Source organism: Rattus norvegicus, chromosome 12 (genome assembly GCF_021556685.1).
Source record: "Rattus norvegicus strain SHRSP/BbbUtx chromosome 12, alternate assembly SHRSP_T2T, whole genome shotgun sequence".
In the NCBI taxonomy this organism is placed as follows: Eukaryota; Metazoa; Chordata; class Mammalia; order Rodentia; family Muridae; genus Rattus; species Rattus norvegicus.
The window spans coordinates 24,903,921-24,922,572 of NC_141545.1; the positions used below are offsets into that span (position 1 = coordinate 24,903,921).

Genomic DNA, 18,652 nt, shown 5'->3' on the forward strand with positions numbered 1-18,652 from the left:
TCCAATTCTTCAAAGAGTTAGACAGAACAATTTACAAATTCATCTGGAATAACAAAAAACCCAGGATAGCTAAAGCTATCCTCAACAATAAAAGGACTTCAGGGGGAATCACTATCCCTGAACTCAAGCAGTATTACAGAGCAATAGTGATAAAAACTGCATGGTATTGGTACAGAGACAGACAGATAGACCAATGGAATAGAATTGAAGACCCAGAAATGAACCCACACACCTATGGTCACTTGATTTTTGACAAAGGAGCCAAAACCATCCAATGGAATAAAGATAGCATTTTCAGCAAATGGTGCTGGTTCAACTGGAGGGCAACATGTAGAAGAATGCAGATCGATCCATCCTTATCACCCTGTACAAAGCTTAAGTCCAAGTGGATCAAGGACCTCCACATCAAACCAGACACACTCAAACTAATAGAAGAAAAACTAGGGAAGCATCTGGAACACATGGGCACTGGAAAAAATTTCCTGAACAAAACACCAATGGCTTATGCTCTAAGATCAAGAATCGACAAATGGGATCTCATAAAACTGCAAAGCTTCTGTAAGGCAAAGGACACTGTGGTTAGGACAAAACGGCAACCAACAGATTGGGAAAAGATCTTTACCAATCGTACAACAGATAGAGGCCTTATTTCCAAAATATACAAAGAACTCAAGAAGTTAGACCGCAGGGAAACAAATAACCCTATTAAAAAATGGGGTTCAGAGCTAAACAAAGAATTCACAGCTGAGGAATGCCGAATGGCTGAGAAACACCTAAAGAAATGTTCAACATCTTTAGTCATAAAGGAAATGCAAATCAAAACAACCCTGAGATTTCACCTCACACCAGTGCGATTGGCTAAGATCAAAAACTCAGGTGACAGCAGATGCTGGCGAGGATGTGGAGAAAGAGGAACACTCCTCCATTGTTGGTGGGATTGCAGACTGGTAAAACCATTCTGGAAATCAGTCTGGAGGTTCCTCAGAAAATTGGACATTGAACTGCCTGATGATCCAGCTATACCTCTCTTGGGCATATACCCAAAAGATGCCTCAACATATAAAAGAGACACGTGCTCCACTATGTTCATCGCAGCCTTATTTATAATAGCCAGAAGCTGGAAAGAACCCAGATGCCCTTCAACAGAGGAATGGATACAGAAAATGTGGTACATCTACACAATGGAATATTACTCAGCTATCAAAAACAACGAGTTTATGAAATTCGTAGGCAAATGGTTGGAACTGGAAAATATCATCCTGAGTGAGCTAACCCAATCACAGAAAGACATACATGGTATGCACTCATTGATAAGTGGCTATTAGCCCAAATGCTTGAATTACCCTAGTTCCCTAGAACAAACGAAACTCAAGACGGATGATCAAAATGTGAATGCTTCACTCCTTCTTTAAATGAGGAAAAAGAATACCCTTGGCAGGGAAGGGAGAGGCAAAGATTAAAACAGAGACTGAAGGAACACCCATTCAGAGCCTGCCCCACATGTGGCCCATACATATACAGCCACCCAATTAGACAAGATGGATGAAGCAAAGAAGTGCAGACCGACAGGAGCCGGATGTAGATCGCTCCTGAGAGACACAGCCAGAATACAGCAAATACAGAGGCGAATGCCAGCAGCAAACCACTGAACTGAGAATAGGTCCCCTATTGAAGGAATCAGAGAAAGAACTGGAAAAAAAAAAAAGAAAAAAAAAAAAGAAAAAAAAAAAGAAATATAACAGGTAACACAATTCCTTGGACTCAACTTGCCAATAAAAACACAGACACTTTGGCTGCATACTTGTAAAACAAAAATAATCTACAAAGATGGAGTCTCAATTCTGAACATCAATGTTCCAAAAGCAAGGGCACCAACATTTATAAAAGAAAATTTACTACAGCACAAATACAGTGCACCAAAGAAAGGGAGATTTCAACACATCACTCTCATCAATGGACAAATCATGGAAACAGAAATTAAATGGAGAGAAAATGAAGCTAACAGAAATTATGAAACAAATGGATTTAACAGACATCTACAGAACACTTCATCCTAAAACAAAAGAATATACCTTCTTTTCAGCACAGCATGGTACTTTATCAAAAATTGACCGAATAATGGGTCACATAACAGGCCTCAATAGATACAAGGAGATTGAAATATTCCTATGCATTCTGTCAGAACACTATGGACTAATATATTTCTTCAATAACAACAAAAACATCAAAAATCCCACATACACATGGAAACTGAGCAATCCTTAACTCAATGACAACTTGGTCAAAGAAGAAAGAAAGAAATTAATTACTTTTTGAATTTAATGACAATGAAGGCACAATATACCCAAACTTATGGGATACAATGAAAGCAGTGTTAATAACAGTTTGAGTGCCTCAAAAATGGAGAGAGCAGAGACTTACAGTTTGTCAGCACACCTGAAAGCTCTAGAAGAAAAAGAGGCTAATTCACCCAAGAGAGTAGACAGCAGGAAATAATCAAACTCAAAGCTGAAATCAACCAAGTAGAAACAAAAAGAACTATTCACTGGGTCAACAAATCCAGGAGATCGTCCTTTGAGATAAACCCTTAGCAAACCAAACCAGAAAGCAGAGAGACAGTATCCAAATCAACAATATCATAAATGAAAAGGGAGACATAATATAAGAAACTGAGAGAATTCAGAAAATTAAGATCCTACTGCAAAAGACTATACTCAACAAAACTGGTAAATCTGGAAGAAATAGACAATTTTCTGGACAGATACCAAATAACAAAGTATTAAGAGGCTCAGATAAACCAACTAAACAGTCCCAAAACCCTTAAAGAAATAAAAGCAGTCATTAAAAGTCTACCAACAAAAAAGTCCAGGACCAGATGGGCTTAGTGTATAATTTTATCAGACCTTCATAAAAGACCTAATATCAATAGTGTCCAAACAGTCCCACAAAATAGAAACAGAAAAAAACATTACCCAATTCATTCTTTGAAGCCGTAATTTTGCTTATACCTAATCCGCACAAAATCCCAACAAAGAGAAAACTTCAGACAAAGTTTCCTTATGAATATTGATGCAAAATTACACAATAATATACGTGGAAACCTAATCCAAGAACACATCAAATCATTCCTCCATCATGATCAAGTCTGCATCATCCCAGGGAGGCAGAGATATTTCAATATACAGAAATTCATCAATATACTCCACTACTTAAAAAACTCAAAGAACAAAACCACATAATCATCTCATTGGAAGCTGAGAAAGCATTTGACAAAATTCAACACCCCTTCATGTTAGAAGTCTTGGAAAGGTCACGAATTCAAGGTTTACATCTAAACAGTAAAAACAATATACAGCAAACTGGAAGCCAACGTCAAACGAAATAGAGAGAAACTTGAAGCAATTCACTAAAAACAGGGGCTGGACAAGGCTGCCTTCTTTCCCTTTACCTATTCAATATAGTACTTGAAGTTCTATTGAGAGCAAGTAGACAACAAAATCAGGTCAAAGGGATAAATTTGAAAGGAAGAAGTCAAAATATCACTATTTGCAGATGATATGATAGTACACTTAAGGGACCCCAAAAATTCCGTGAGAGAACTACTACAGCTGATAAACATCTTTAACAAAGTGGCTGGTTATAAAATTAAGTCAAACAAATTGGTAGCCATCTTCTACTCAAAGGATAAACAAGCTAAAAAGAAATTAGGGAAATGACACATTTCACAGTAGCCACAAATAGTATAACTATTTGACTCTAACCAAACAAGTGAAAGATCTGTATGAAAAGAACTTCAAGTTTCTGAAAAGAAATCAAAGATCTCAGAAGATGGAACGATCTCCCATGCTCATGGATTGGCTGGTTAATATAGTAGAAATGCCCATTTTGCAAAAAGCAATCTACAAATTCAATGCAATCACCATCAAAATTCCAATGCAATTCTTCATAGAATTAAAAAGAGCAATTTGCAGATTCATTTGGAAAAGGAAAGACACCAGGATAATGAGAACTCTTCTCAACAGTAAAAGCAGTTATGGGGGAATCACAATACCTGACCTAAAGTAGTATTACACATCAATTGTGATAAAAACTGCATTGTATGGGTACAGAGACAGGCAGATAGATCAATGGAATTGAATTGAAGATCCAGAAATGAACCCACACAACTATAGTCACTTGATCTTGGACAAAGGAGCTAAAAATATCCATGCAAAAAGACAGCCTTTTCAATGAATAGTGCTCGTTGAATTGAAGGTCAGCATGTAGAAGAATACAAATTGACCCATTCTTATCACCTTGTACAACGCTCAAGTCCAAGTGGAGCAAAGACCCGATATCAAACCAGATACACTGAAACTAATAGAAGAGAAAATGAGGATGAGCCTCAAACACAAAAGCACAGGGGAAAATTTCCTGAACAGAACACCAACGATGCATGTTCTAATATCAAAAATTGACAAATGGGACCTCATAAAATTGAAAAGCTTCTGTAAGTCAAAGGACACTTTCAATAGAACAAAATGGCAAACAACAGATTTGGAAAATTCTTTAGCAATTCTATATCTGATAGAGAGCTAATATCTAATTTATACAAACAAATCAAGGCAGACTCCAAAGAATCAAATAATCCTATTAAAAATGAGGTAAAGACCTACACAAAGAGTTCTCAGCTGAGGAATATCGAATGGCTGAGAACTGTCTAAATAAATGTTCAACATCCTTAGTCATCAGGGAAATGCAAATCAAAACAACCCTGAGATTCCACTTCACACCTGTCAGAACAGCTAAGATCAATAATGCAGGTGACAACAGATGCTGGTGAGGATGTGGAGAAAGAGGAACACTCCTCCATTGTTGGTGAGATGTGAAGCTGGTACAGCCACTCTGGAAATCAGTCTGGAGGTTCCTCAGAAATATCACCATAGTCCTAACTGAGGACCCAAATATACCAGTCAAGGGCATTCACCCAAAACATGCTCCAACATATCACAAGGACACCTGTTCCCCTATGTTCACAGCAGCCTTATTTAAAATATCTAGAAAATGGAAAGAACCTAAATGCCCTTCAACAGAGGAATGGATACAGAAAGTGTGGTACATCTACACAATGGAGTACTACTCAGCAATCAAAAACAATGTGTCCATGAAATTCATAGGCCAGTGGATGAAACTAGAAAATATCATCCTGAGTGAGGTAATTCATTCACAAAAGAACATGCATGGTATACACTCACTGCTTGGTGGTTATTAGACCAAAAGCCTGGAATACCTGAGAAAAAATTCACAGATCATATGAAGTTCAAGAAGAAGGAAGGCCAAAATGCAGGTGATTCATTCCTTTTTATAAAGGAGCACAAAATACTTTCAGGAAGAAATACAGGGACAAAGATTGGATTAGGGGCTGAAGAAAAGGCAATCCAGAGACTCCACACCTTGGGATTTATCCTATATGCTGCCACCAAATCCAGTCACTCTTGCTGATGCCAAGAACTGCTTTCTGACAGGAGGCAGATATACCTGTCTACTGAGAGGCTCTGGCAGAGCCCTACTGGTACAGATGAGGATGGTTGCTGATAACCATTGAACTTTACATGGGGAACCCAATGAAGGAGTTAGAGAAAATGATTAAGGAGTTGAAGGGGTTTGCAGCACCACAGGAAACAACCATATAAACCAACCAAACCCTACCAGACCTACCAGGGATTAAACCACCAAACAATGAGTAAAAAGGGAGTGAGCCATGACACCAGTCACATATGTGACAGAGGATGGCATTGTCCAATATCATTGGGAGGAAAAGCCCTTGGTCGTGTGAAGGCTTGTTTCCCCAATGTATGGTAATGCCAGTGCGCTGAGGATGGAGTGGGTAGGTGGAAATGGGAGCATCCTCATAGAGGCAGGGGAAGGGTTAAGGAGATATGGGAGAGGGCAGAAAGGGGATAATATTTGAAATGTTAATACATAAAATATCCATGAATAATAAAATTAATAAAAAGTTATATGATCTTGAGGAAGGCTGTATAATAAATGTAAGAAAAACCTTAGAAGAAGAAAAATTAAAAATATAATATCTAAATAATAATCAACACTGAAGCCATTGAAGATTTCACATCATGCAGTATTAAGTATTCAGGTTACATTTCACATTTTGTATATGAAACTAAGCACTCCAGCTTCAAAAGGATTTATAACTTATTTCTTTTCTTCTCTTTTTTCATTCTTTTTTTCTTCATCTTTATTAAAGTGGGTATTTCTTATTTACATTTCAATTGTTATGCACTCTCCCGGTTTCCAGGCCAACATCCCCTTAACCCTTCATCCTCCTCTTATATATGGCTGTTCCCCTCCCCATCCTCCACCCATTACTGCCCTCCCCCCCAACAATCCTGTTCACTGTGGGTTCAGTCTTGGCAGGACAAGGACTTCCCCTTCCACTGGTGCCCTTACTAGGCTATTCATTGCTACCTAGGCAGTTGGAGCCCAGGGTCAGTCCATGTACAGTCCATGTACGGGCTTAGGCCCTGGAAGCTCTAGTTCGTTGGCATTGTTCATATGGGGTCTCAAACCCCCTCAAGATCTTTCACTCATGTTCTGAATCCTTGAACCGGGATCAGATTACAGTTCCGAGGTTTGGTGCTTGCATTCACCTATGTCTTTGCCATATTCTGGTTGGGTCTCTCAGGAGAGATCTACATCCAGTTCCTGTCAGCCTGCACTTCTTACCCTCATCCATCTTATTTAGTTTGGTGCGTGTATATGTATGGGCCATATGTGGGGCAGGCTGCGAATGGGTGTTACTTCTGCCTCTGTTTTAAATATTGCCTCCCTATTCCCTGTGAAGGGTATCTTGGTCCCCTATTAAAGAAGGAGCGAAACATTCGCATTTTGATCATCCTTGTTGATTTTCATGTGTTCTGTGCATCTAGGGTAATTCAAGCATTTGGGCTAATAGCCACTTATCAATGAATGCATACCGTGTGTATTTTTCTGTGATTGGGTTACCTCACTCAGGATGATATTTTCCAGTCCCATCCATTGGCCTATGAATTTCATAAAGTCACTGTTTTTGATAGCTGAGTAGTATTTCATTTTGTAGATGTACCACATTTTCTGTATCCATTCTTTTGTTGAAGGGCATCTGGCTATTATAAATTAGGCTGCTATGAACACAGTGGAGCACGTGTCTTTGTTATATGTTGGGGCATCTTTTAGGTATATGTCCAAGAGAGGTATACCTGGGTCCTCAGGTAGTTCAATGTCCAATTTTCTGAGGAAGCTCCAGACTGATTTCCAGAATGGTTCTACCCAATCTGCAATCTGCAATCCCAGCAACAATGGAGGAGTGTTCCTCTTTCTCCACATCCTAGCCAGCATTTTCTGTCACCTGAGTTTTTGATCTTAGCCATTCTCACTGGTGTGAGGTGAAATCTCAGGGTTGTTTTGATTTGCATTTCCCTTATGACTAAAGATGTTGAACATTTCTTTACGTGTTTCTCTGCCATTCGGCATTCCTCAGCTGTGAATTATTTGTTTAGCTCCTAACCCCAATTTTTAATAGGGTTATATGTCTCCCTACAGTCTAACTTCTTGAGTTCTTTGTATATTTTGGATATAAGCCCTCTATCAGTTGTAGGATTGGTAAAGATCTTTTTGGTTCCGTTTTGTCCTAACCACAGTGTCCTTTGCCTTACAGAAGCTTTGCAGTTTTATGAGAGCCCATTTGTCGATTCTTGATCTTAGAGCATAAGCCATTAGTGTTCTGTTGAGGAAATTTTCTCCAGTGCCCATGTGTTCGAGATGCTTCCCCACTTTTTATTCTATTAGTTTGAGTGTATCTGGTTTGATGTGGAGGTCCTTGATCTACTTGGACTTAAGCTTTCAACAGGGTGATAAGAATGGATCGATATCCATTCTTCTACATATTGGCCTCCAGTTGAACCAGCACCATTTGCTCAAAATGCTACCTTTTTTCCACTGGATGATTTTGGCCCCTTTGTGAAAAATCAAGTGACCATAGGTGCATGGGTTTATTACTGGGTCTTCAATTCTATTCCACTGGTCTATCTGCCTGTCTCAGTACCAATACTATGCAGTTTTTATCACTATTGCTCTGTAATACTGCTTGAGTTCAGGGATAGTGATTCCCCCAGAAGTCTTTTTATTGTTGAGGATACTTTTAGCTATCCTGGGTTTTTGTTATTACAGATGAATTTGAAAATTGTTCTGTCTAACTCTCTGAAGAATTTCATTGGTATTTTGATGGGGATTGCATTGAATCTGTAGATCGTTTTTGGTAAAATGGCCATTTATTCTATATTAATCCTGCCAATCCATGAGCATGGGAGATCTTTCCAACTTCTGAGGTCTTCAATTTCTTTCTTCAGAGGCTTGAAGTTCTTATCATACAGATCTTTCACTTGCTTGGATAAAGTCACACTGACGTATTTTATATTATTTGGAACTATTATGAAAGGTGTCGTTTCCCTAATTTCTTTCTTGTCTTGTTTCTCTTTTTTGTACAGGAAAGCTATTGAATTATTTGACTTACTTTTATACCCAGCCACTTTGATGAAGTTGTTTATCAGGTTTAGTAGTTCTTTGGTGGAACTCTTGGGATCACTTATATGTACTATCATGTCATCTGCAAATAGTGATATTTTGACTTCTTCTTTTCCAAACCGTATCCCTTTCATCTCCTTTTGTTGTCTGATTGCTTTGGCTAGAACTTCAAGAACTATATTGAATAAGTAGGGAGAGAATGAGCAGCCTAGTCTAGTCCCTGATTTGAGTGGGATTGCTTCAAGTTTCTCCCTATTTAGTTTAATATTAGCTACTGGTTTCCTGTATATGGCTTTTACTATGTTTAAGTATGGGTCTTGAATTCCTATTCTTTCCAGGACTTTTATCATGAAGTTGTGTTAAATTTTGTCAAATGCTTTCTCAGCATCTAATGAAATGATCATGTGGTTTTTATCGTTCAGTTTGTTTATATAATGTATTACGTTGATGGTTTTTCATATATTAAACCATCCCTCCATGCCTGGGATGAAGCCTACTTGATCATGGTGGATGATTGTTTTGATGTGCTCTTGGATTCAGTTTTCCAGAATTTTAATGAGTATTTTTGCATCGATATTCATAAGGGAAATTGGTCTGAAGTTCTCTTGCTTTGTTGGGTCTATGTGTAGTTTAGGTATAAGAGCAATTGTGGCTTCATAGAAGGAATTTGGTAGCCCTCCATCTGTTTCAATTTTGTGGAATAATTTGGAAAGTATTGGTATGAGGTCTTCTATGAAGGTCTGATAGAATTCTGCAGTGAACCCATCTGGACCTGGGCACTTTTTGATTGGGAGACCTTTAATGAGTGCTTCTATTTCTTTAGGAGTTATGGGTTTGTTTAAATGGTTTATATGTTCCTGATTTAACTTTGGAACCTGGTATCTGTCTAGGAAACAGTCCATTTCCTGCAGATTTTCAAGTTTTGTTGAATATAGGCTTTTGTAGTAGGATCTGATGATTTTTTTATGAATTTCCTCTGATTCTGCTGTTATGTCTCCCTTTTCATTTCTGATTTTGTTAATTTGGGCAGACTCTCTGTGTCCTCTCATCAGTCTGGCTAAGAGTTTATCTATCTTGTAGACTTTCTCAAAGAACCAACTTATGTTCTGTTGATTCTTTTCATGGTCCTTTTTGTTTCTACTTGGTTGATTTCAGCTCTGAGTTTGATTATTTCCTGCCTTCTACTCCTCTTCGTGTGATTTTGCTTCTTTCTGTTCTAGAGCTTTTAGGTGTGCTGTCAAGCTGCTGATGTATACTATCTCCTGTTTCTTTCTGCAGGCACTCAGAGCTCATAGCACAGCTTTCATTGTGTCCCTTAAGTTTGGGTATGTTGTACCTTCATTTTCATTAAATTCTAAGAAGTCTTTAACTTCTTTCTTTATTTCTTCCTTGACTAGATTATTATTGAGTAGAGCATTGTTCAATTTCCATGTATATGTGGGTGTTCTTCCCTTATTATTTTTGAAGTCCAGCTTTAGCCCATGGTGGAATGATAGGACGCATGGGATTATTTCTACCTTTCCATTTCTATTGAGGCCTGTTTTATGACCAACTATATGGTCAATTTTGGAGAAAGTGCCATGAGGTGGTGAGAAGAAGGTATACCCTTTTGTTTTAGGATAGAATGTTCTATAAATATCTGTAAGTCCTTTTGGTTCATGACTTCTCTTAGTCTGTCTATGTCTCTGTTTAATTTCTGTTTCCATGATCTGTCCATTGATGAGAGTGGGGTGTTGAAATCTCATACTATTATTGTGTGAGGTGCAATGTGTGCTTTGAGCTTTAGTAAGTTTTCTTTTATGTATGTAGGTACCCTTGTATTTAGAGCATAATTATTTAGGCTTGAGAGTTCATATTGGTTGATTTTTCCTTTGATGAATATGAAGTGTCCTTTCTCATCTTTTTTGATGACTTTTAGATGAAAATAGATTTTATTTGATATTAGAATGGCTACTCCATCTTACTTCTTCAGACCATTTGCTTGGAAAGTTGTTTTCTAGCCTTTCACTCTGAGGTAGTGTCTGTCTTTGTCTCTGAGGTGTGTTTCCTGTAGGCAGAAGAATGCAGGGTCCTCATTGAGGATACAGTTTGTTAGTCTATGTCTTTTTATTGGGGACTTGAGTACATTGATGTTGGGAGATTTAAGGAATAGTGATTGTTGGTTTTGTTATATTCGTGTTTGGATGTGAGTTTATGTTTGTGTACTTTGTTTTGTTGCAAAATGATTAGTTTCTTGCTTTTTCTAGGCTGTAGCTTGCCTCCTTTTGTTGGGCTTTACCATTTATTATCCTTTGTAGGGAAGGATTTGTAGAAAGATATTGTGTAAATTTGGTTTTGTGATGGAATATCTTGGATTTTCCATCTATGTTAATTGAAAGTTTTGCTGGATACAGTAACCTGGGCTGGCATTTGTGTTCTATTAGGGTCTGTATGACATCTGTGCAGGATCTTCTGGCTTTCATAGTCTCTGGTGAGAAGTCTGGTGTGATTCTGATAGGTCTGCATTTATATGTTACTTGACCTTTTTCCCTTACTGCTTTGAATATTCTTTCTTTGTTTTGTGCATTTGGTGCTTTGACTATTTTGTGACAGGAGGAGTTTCTTTTCTGATGTAATCTATTTGGAGTTCGGTATGCTTCTTGTATGTTTATGGGCATCTCTTTCTTTAGATTAGGGAAGTTTTCTTCTATGATTTTGTTGAAGATATTTACTAGTCCTTCGATTTGGGAGTCTTTTTTTTAAAATTAACTTGAGTATTTCTTATATACATTTCGAGTGTTATTCCCTTTCCCGGTTTCCGGGCAAACATTCCCCTCCCCGCTCCCCTTCTTTATGGGCGTTCCCTACCCATCCTCCCCCCCTTGCAGCCCTAACACCCAAAAATCTAGTTCACTGGGGGTTCAGTCTTAGCAGGACCCAGTGCTTCCCCTTCCACTGCTGATCTTACTAGGATTTTCATTGCTACCTATGAGGTCAGGGTCCAGGGTCAGTCCATGTTTAGTCTTTAGGTAGTGGCTTAGTCCCTGCAAGCTCTGGTTGCTTGGCATTGTTGTACCTATGGGGTCTCGAGCCCCTTCAAGCTCTTCCAGTTCTTTCTCTGATTCCTTCAACAGGGGTCCTATTCTCAATTCAGTGGTTTGCTGCTGGCATACGCCTCTGTGTTTGCTGTATTCTGGCTGTGTCTCTCAGGAGAGATATACATCCGGCTCCTGTCGGCCTGCACTTCTTTGCTTCATCCATCTTGCCTAATTGGACGACTGTATATGCATGGGCGACATGTGGGGCAGACTCTGAATGGGTGTTCCTTCTATGTCTGTTTTGATCTTTGCCTCTCTATTCCCTGCCAAGGGTATTCTTGTTCCCCTTTTAAAGAAGAAGTGAAGCTTTCACATTTTGATCATCCGTCTTGAGTTTCATTTGTTCTAGGCATCTAGGGTAATTCAAGCATTTGGGCTAATAGCCACTTATCAATGAGTGCATACAATGTGTGTTTTTCTGTGATTGGGTTACCTCACTCAGGATGATATAGTTCCGACCATTTGCCTACGAATTTCATAAAGTCATTGTTTTTGATAGCTGAATAATATTCCATTGTGTAGATGTACCACATTTTCTGTATCCATTCCTCTGTTGAAGGGCATCTGGGTTCTTTCCAGGTTCTGGCTATTATAAAGAAGGCTGTGATGAACATAGTGGAGCACGTGTCTTTTTTATATGTTGGGGCATCCTTGGGTATATGCCCAAGAGAGGTATAGCTGGATCCTCAGGCAGTTCAATGTCCAATTTTCTGAGGAACCTCCAGACTGATTTCCAGAATGGTTGTACCAGTCTGCAATCCCACCAACAATGGAGGAGTGTTCCTCTTTCTCCGCATCCTTGCCAGCATCTGCTGTCACCTGAGTTTTTCATCTTAGCCATTCTCACTGGTGTGAGGTGAAATCTCTGGGTTGTTTTGATTTGCATTTCCCTTATGACTAAAGATGTTGAACATTTCTTTAGGTGTTTCTCTGCCATTCGGCATTCCTCACCTGTGAATTCTTTGTTTAGCTCTGAACCCCATTTTTTAATAGGGTTATTTGTCTCCCTGCGGTCTAACTTCTTGAGTTCTTTGTATATTTTGGATATAAGCCCTCTAACTGTTGTAGCATTGGTAAAGACCTTTTCCCAATCTGTTGGTTGCCGTTTTGTCCTAACCACAGTGTCCTTTGCCTTACAGAAGCTTTGCAGTTTTATGAGATCCCATTTGTCGATTCTTGATCTTAGAGCATAAGCCATTGTGTTTTGTTCAGGAAATTTTTTCCAGTGCCCATGTGTTCCAGATGCTTCCCTAGTTTTTCTTCTATTAGTTTGAGTGTATCTGGTTTGATGTGGAGGTCCTTGATCCACTTGGACTTAAGCTTTGTACAGGGTGATAAGCATGGATCGATATGCATTCTTCTACATGTTGACCTCCAGTTGAACCAGCACCATTTGCTGAAAATGTTATCTTTTTTCCATTGGATGGTTTTGGCTCCTTTGTCAAAAATCAAGGGCCCATAGGTGTGTGGGTTCATTTCTGGGTCTTCAATTCTGTTCTATTGGTCTTTCTGTCTGTCTCTATGCCAATACCATGCAGTTTTTATCACTATTGCTCTGTAATACTGCTTGAGTTCAGGGATGGTGATTTCCCCTGAAGTCCTTTTATTGTTGAGGATAGTTTTAGCTATCCTGGGTTTTTTGTTATTACAGATGAGTTTGCAAATTGTTCTATTTAACTCTTTGAAGAATTGGATTGGTATTTTGATGGGGATTGCATTGAATCTGTAGATCGCTTTTGGTAAAATGGCCATTTTTACTATATTAATCCTGCCAATCCATGAGCATGGGAGATCTTTCCATCTTCTGAGGACATCTTCAATTTCTTTCTTCAGAGATTTGAAGTACCTCGGTGTGACTTTAACCAAGCAAGTAAAAGATTTGTACAATAAGAACTTCAAGACTCTGATTTGGGAGTCTTCACTCTCTTCTATAACTATTATCCTTAGGTTTGATCTTCTCATTGTGTCCTGGATTTCCTGTGTGTTTTGGGCCAGTAGCTTTTTCCATTTTTGCATTATCTTTGACAGTTGTGTTGATGATTTCTGAGGAATCTTCTGCTCCTGAGATTCTCTCTTCTATCTCTTGTATTCTGTTGGTGATGCTTGTATCTACAGCTCCTTGTCTCTTCCTTTCATTTTCTATATCCATGGTTTTCTTCCTTTGTGCTTTCTTTATTGCTTCTATTTCCATTTTCAATTCCTTCACCTGTTTGATTGTGTTTTCCTGTAATTCTTTCCATGATTTTTGTGATTCCTCTATGGGCTTCTACTTGTTTATTTGCATTTTCCTGCATTCTCTAAAGTAGTTCTTTATGTCTTTCTTGAAGCCCTCCATCATCATGATCAAATGTGATTTTAAATCTAGATCTTGCTTTTCTGGTGTGTTTTGATATTCAGTGTTTGCTTTGGTGGGCGAATTGGGCTGCAATGATGTCATGTAGTCTTGGTTTCTTTTGCTTGGCTTCCTGTGCTTGCCTCTTGCCATCACGTTGTCTCTGGTGTTACCTTGTTCTGCTATTTCTGACAGTGGTTAGATCGTCTTGCTTTTCTGGTGTGCTTGGATATTCTGTATTTGCTTTGGTGGTAGAATTGGGCTCCGATGATGCCATGCAATCTTGGTTTCTGTTGCTTGGGTTCCTGTGCTTGCTTCTCAACATCAGGTTGTCTCTGGTGTTATTTTGTTCTGCTATTTCTGACAGTGGCTAGACTGTCATATATGCCTGTGTGTCAGGAGTTCCGTAGACCTGTTTTCCTGTTCTCTTTCAGCCAGTTATGGGAACAGAGTGTTCTGCTTTCAGGTGTGTAGTCGTTCCTGTCTACTGGTCTTCAGCTGTTCCTGTGGGCATGTGTCCTGAGTCCACCAGGCAGGTCACTTGGAGCAGAAAAGGTGGTCTTACCTCTGGTCTCAGGCATGAAGTCTCTCCTTAGAGCTGGGTTTCAACTCTCCAGGAAGGAAGCAACCAAAAGGGCCTGCCCGGCCTTTTCATGGGTCCCAGAAAACGTCATAGGCGTTTTTCCTCTAGAGTCAGAATTGTGGGCAGAGAGTAGTCTCTTCTGGCTTCCCAGGCATGTCTGCCCCTCTGAAATTCTAGCTCTCCCTCCCACGGGATTTGGGTACACGGAGCTGTTTGACTGGGACTCTTCAGATCTGGGTGCAGTCTGGACCACAGCCTGGACCCCAGCATTCCTGCAGCTTGAGTGCCCCTATCTTCCTATTCCCAGAGGCCCTATACACCTTCGTCTTGGGTCAGGGATGTGGTACTGGAAGTCTCTCCTGCCCTGCAGTCTCTGGAGTGTCCACCTGTCTGGGCGATGAGCTGTCTGCCCCATGGGGTTTGGGAGCCTATAACGTATTTTTAATACATGGTCAAATTTTATGTATACTAAAAATTTTGTTAAAATATATTCAGGATTTGTTGCTAGTACCTGTTTGTTTTACATTATTAATATTTGTATGATTATACATTCAAGGTTATATAAAAATTTCTTACTAAGAATGAGAAGCCATAAAAGGAAAATGTTGAATATATATCCATCCATCCATCCATTGGATGTAGGAATAAATTGCAACAGTGACTTTCATGATAAGGCCAACTTTTCAAGTATAATTAAGATAATAACTCTGATTCTCTGTGTTATGTATTATCCGAAGCTTTGGAACGGAATGATGTCCTCATTGTACTTAAAGAATGAATTCCTCAGCTGGACTATATTCAATAATTAGGAGAAAAGATTTAGTTTATCATTTCCTCCACAGAAAAACTGCATTGTCTTATGAATCCCTTTACAATTTGATGATGCCAGATTCAATATTTTCATTTCTTTCTTTCTCAGTAAACATATGAACCCCCAAGTGTTTGAAACTCTTGATAATCAAGTTAAAAATCAGTAGTTGTTAGAACACTGTAGGATCTTTATATTGATTGATGTTCTGGTTTTCACTTGAATTCATTCATTTATTTATGTCTTGAGGAATTTTCTTTATTAAATTTATCAATTAATTTAAAATTAAAAATACAAGCTTTCTAAGGATTTATGAGCACTTATTGTATCAAGTGAGAGATGTAAAATTTCTGGAATATGGCTATGGTTATGGGCTCACTCAATCCTTTGAAATTGAAGTTCATCAAATGTACTGTGTGTATATTATCAGGATTAAACAGATTTCTCTGGACAATTAATTACCACTGTCAATAAAATGTGTGAGAAAAGAAATCATCCTTTTCTTTTAATGATTAACTTGATTAATTTCTTTAATTTGACAAATAGATAGATACCAGTGATGGTAGGAGACAGGTTCTACTGAATCAGGTATTCGGAATGTGAGATTCCCAATGATCCTGGCCTTTCCCAACAGGTCTGTGTCTATAGCACACTTCACAGTTCCTGAGGTCCACATATTGGAGCAATGAGATAAATATGAATATTGTAAACCTCTAGCGATGGAATGCATACTCTTTTCCTCTATCATATCTTACAGGAGAAACAAATGTTTGAAATCCTAGAAAATAAAAAGTTCATATTGTGGTTGCAGAAATGGTGTGGCAGCAGACCACACAAAACTCAAGAATAAGGATGACCAAAGAGTGGATGCTTCAGTCCTTTTTAAAAGGGGGGACAAAAATATTCATAGGAGGTGATATGGAGAGAAAGTTTGGGGCAGAGACAGAAGGAATGTCCATTCAAAGCCTGCCCCACCTGGGGATGCAGTCCATATATATACACCCAACAATACTGGACAATATTGACGAAGCCAAGAAGTGCCTGCTGATAGGAGCCTGAAATAGCTGTCTCCTGAGGGGCCCAGCCAGAGCCTGACAAAGAGACAAATGCTAGCAGCAAACCATTGTACTGAGAACTGGGTTCCCGTTGGAGGAGTTAGAGAAAATATTGAAGAAATTGAATGTGCTTGCAACCCCATAAGAACAACAATACGAACCAACCAGAACTTCTAGGGACTAAGCCACAACCCCAAGACTAAACATGGACATCCCCATGGCTCCAGCTGCATATGTAACAGAAGACAGCCTTCTTTGGCATCAACAGGAGGAGAAGCCCTTGGTCATGCCAAGACTTGATCATCCAGTGTAGGGGAATGTCAGAGGAGGGAGCAGGGAAGGGGGTCTGGTTGGGGAGGGAGAACACCCTTATAGTAGCAGGGGAGGTGAATGGGTTAGGGGGTTTAAGAATGGGAATGCTGGAAAGAGAATAACATTTGAAATGTAAATTAAAAATGACCACCACAAAAAAAGAAAGGAAGGAAGGGAGAGAGAGAGAGAGAGAGAGAGAGAGAGAGAGAGAGAGAGAGAGAGACAGAGAGAGAGAGAGAGAGAGAGAGAGAGAGAGAGAGAGAGAGAGAGAGAAATTATGTGGCAATTAAGAGAACTGGCCACCTTTTTGGATAACCTGTGTGAAAATTTTTATACAGTAATCCCAACATCACGAATACAAAAAAATATTCTGAACTCCACAAATAGCCTGATATCACACCGTCCATGGATAGACACATGCGTGCACACACACACACACACACACACACACACACACACACATCCTCACATTTTTATACATTCTTAAACATAAACTGGTTGACAACTAACACTTATGAAATTCTCAGATTTATATTGACACCCACTCCCATACAACTTCTCACACAATAACAAACCACAAGCACAGGTAATCACACTATAAATTCACACATATACACACCTTCTCCTAAATATGTTCCCAAATAAACATATTTACATACACACATTACACACATTCATACATGCACTCAGACATCCATAAAGATTTTTAAAGGAATGATAATAAATTACTGAAATTGATAAAATACTTCTTTTAAAAAAAGAAAAGTAATGAGTCAAATTCTTTAAAAAACATTAAAATAAATGAAATGGGAGACATAACAACAGAATCAGAGGAAATTAAAAAAATCATGAGATCCTACTACAAAAGCTTATATTCAACAAAACTTGAAAATCTGGAGGAAATGAATATTTGCATAGACAGACACCATGTACCAAAGTTAAATCAGGAACACATAAACCATTTCAAAAACCCCATAACTCCTAAAGAAACAGAAGCAGTCATTAAAAGTCTACCAACCAAAAAGAGCTCAGGTCCAGATGGGATCAGTGCAGAATTCTATCAGATCTTCATAGAAGACCTCATATCAATACTATCCAAAATATTCCACAAAATTGAAACAGATGGAGCGCTACCGAATTCCTTCTATGAAGCCACAATTACTCTTATACCTAAACCACACAAAGACCAAACAAAGGAAGAGAACTCCAGACCAATTTCCCTTATGAATATCGATGTAAAAATACACAATAAAATTCTTGCAAACCGAATTCAAGAGCACATCAAAACAATCATCCATCATGATCAAGTAGGCTTCATTCTAGGGACACAGAGATAATTTAATATACAGAAAACCATCAACATAATCCACTATATGAACAAACAAAGATAAAAACCACATGATCATTTCATTAGATGCTGAGAAAAGATTTTACAAAAGTCAACACCCCTTCATTATAAAAGTCTTGGAAAGGACAGGAATTCAAGGCCCATACCTAAAAAGAGTAAAAGCCATATACAGCAAAGCAGTAGCTAATATTAAACTAAATTGAGAGAAACTTGAAACAATCCCACTAAAATCAGACTAGACAAGACTGCCCACTCTCTCCCTACTTATTCAATATACTAATTGAAGTCCTAGCCAGAGCAATAATACAACAAAAGGAGATCAAAGGGATACAGATTGGAAAAGAAGAAGTCAAAATATCACTATTTGCAGGTGATATGATAGTATATTTAAGTGATCCCAAAAGTTCCACCAGAGAATTACTAAACCTGATAAACACCTTCAGCAAAGTGACTGGGTATAAAATTAACTCAAATAATTCAGTAGCCTTCCCCTACACACAAGAGAAAGAAGCCGAGAAAGAAATTAGGGAAACGGCACCATTAATAATAGTCCCAAATAATATGGAATATCTCGGTGT

General features: G+C 38.6%; 1 pseudogene; it reads right to left on the reverse strand.

Moving 5' to 3' along the window:
* Positions 1-16,035, reverse strand: part of Vmn2r116l-ps8 (vomeronasal 2, receptor 116 like, pseudogene 8) — a 33,023-nt pseudogene extending 16,988 nt beyond the window's left edge.
* Between the last annotated feature and the right edge of the window lie 2,617 nt (positions 16,036-18,652).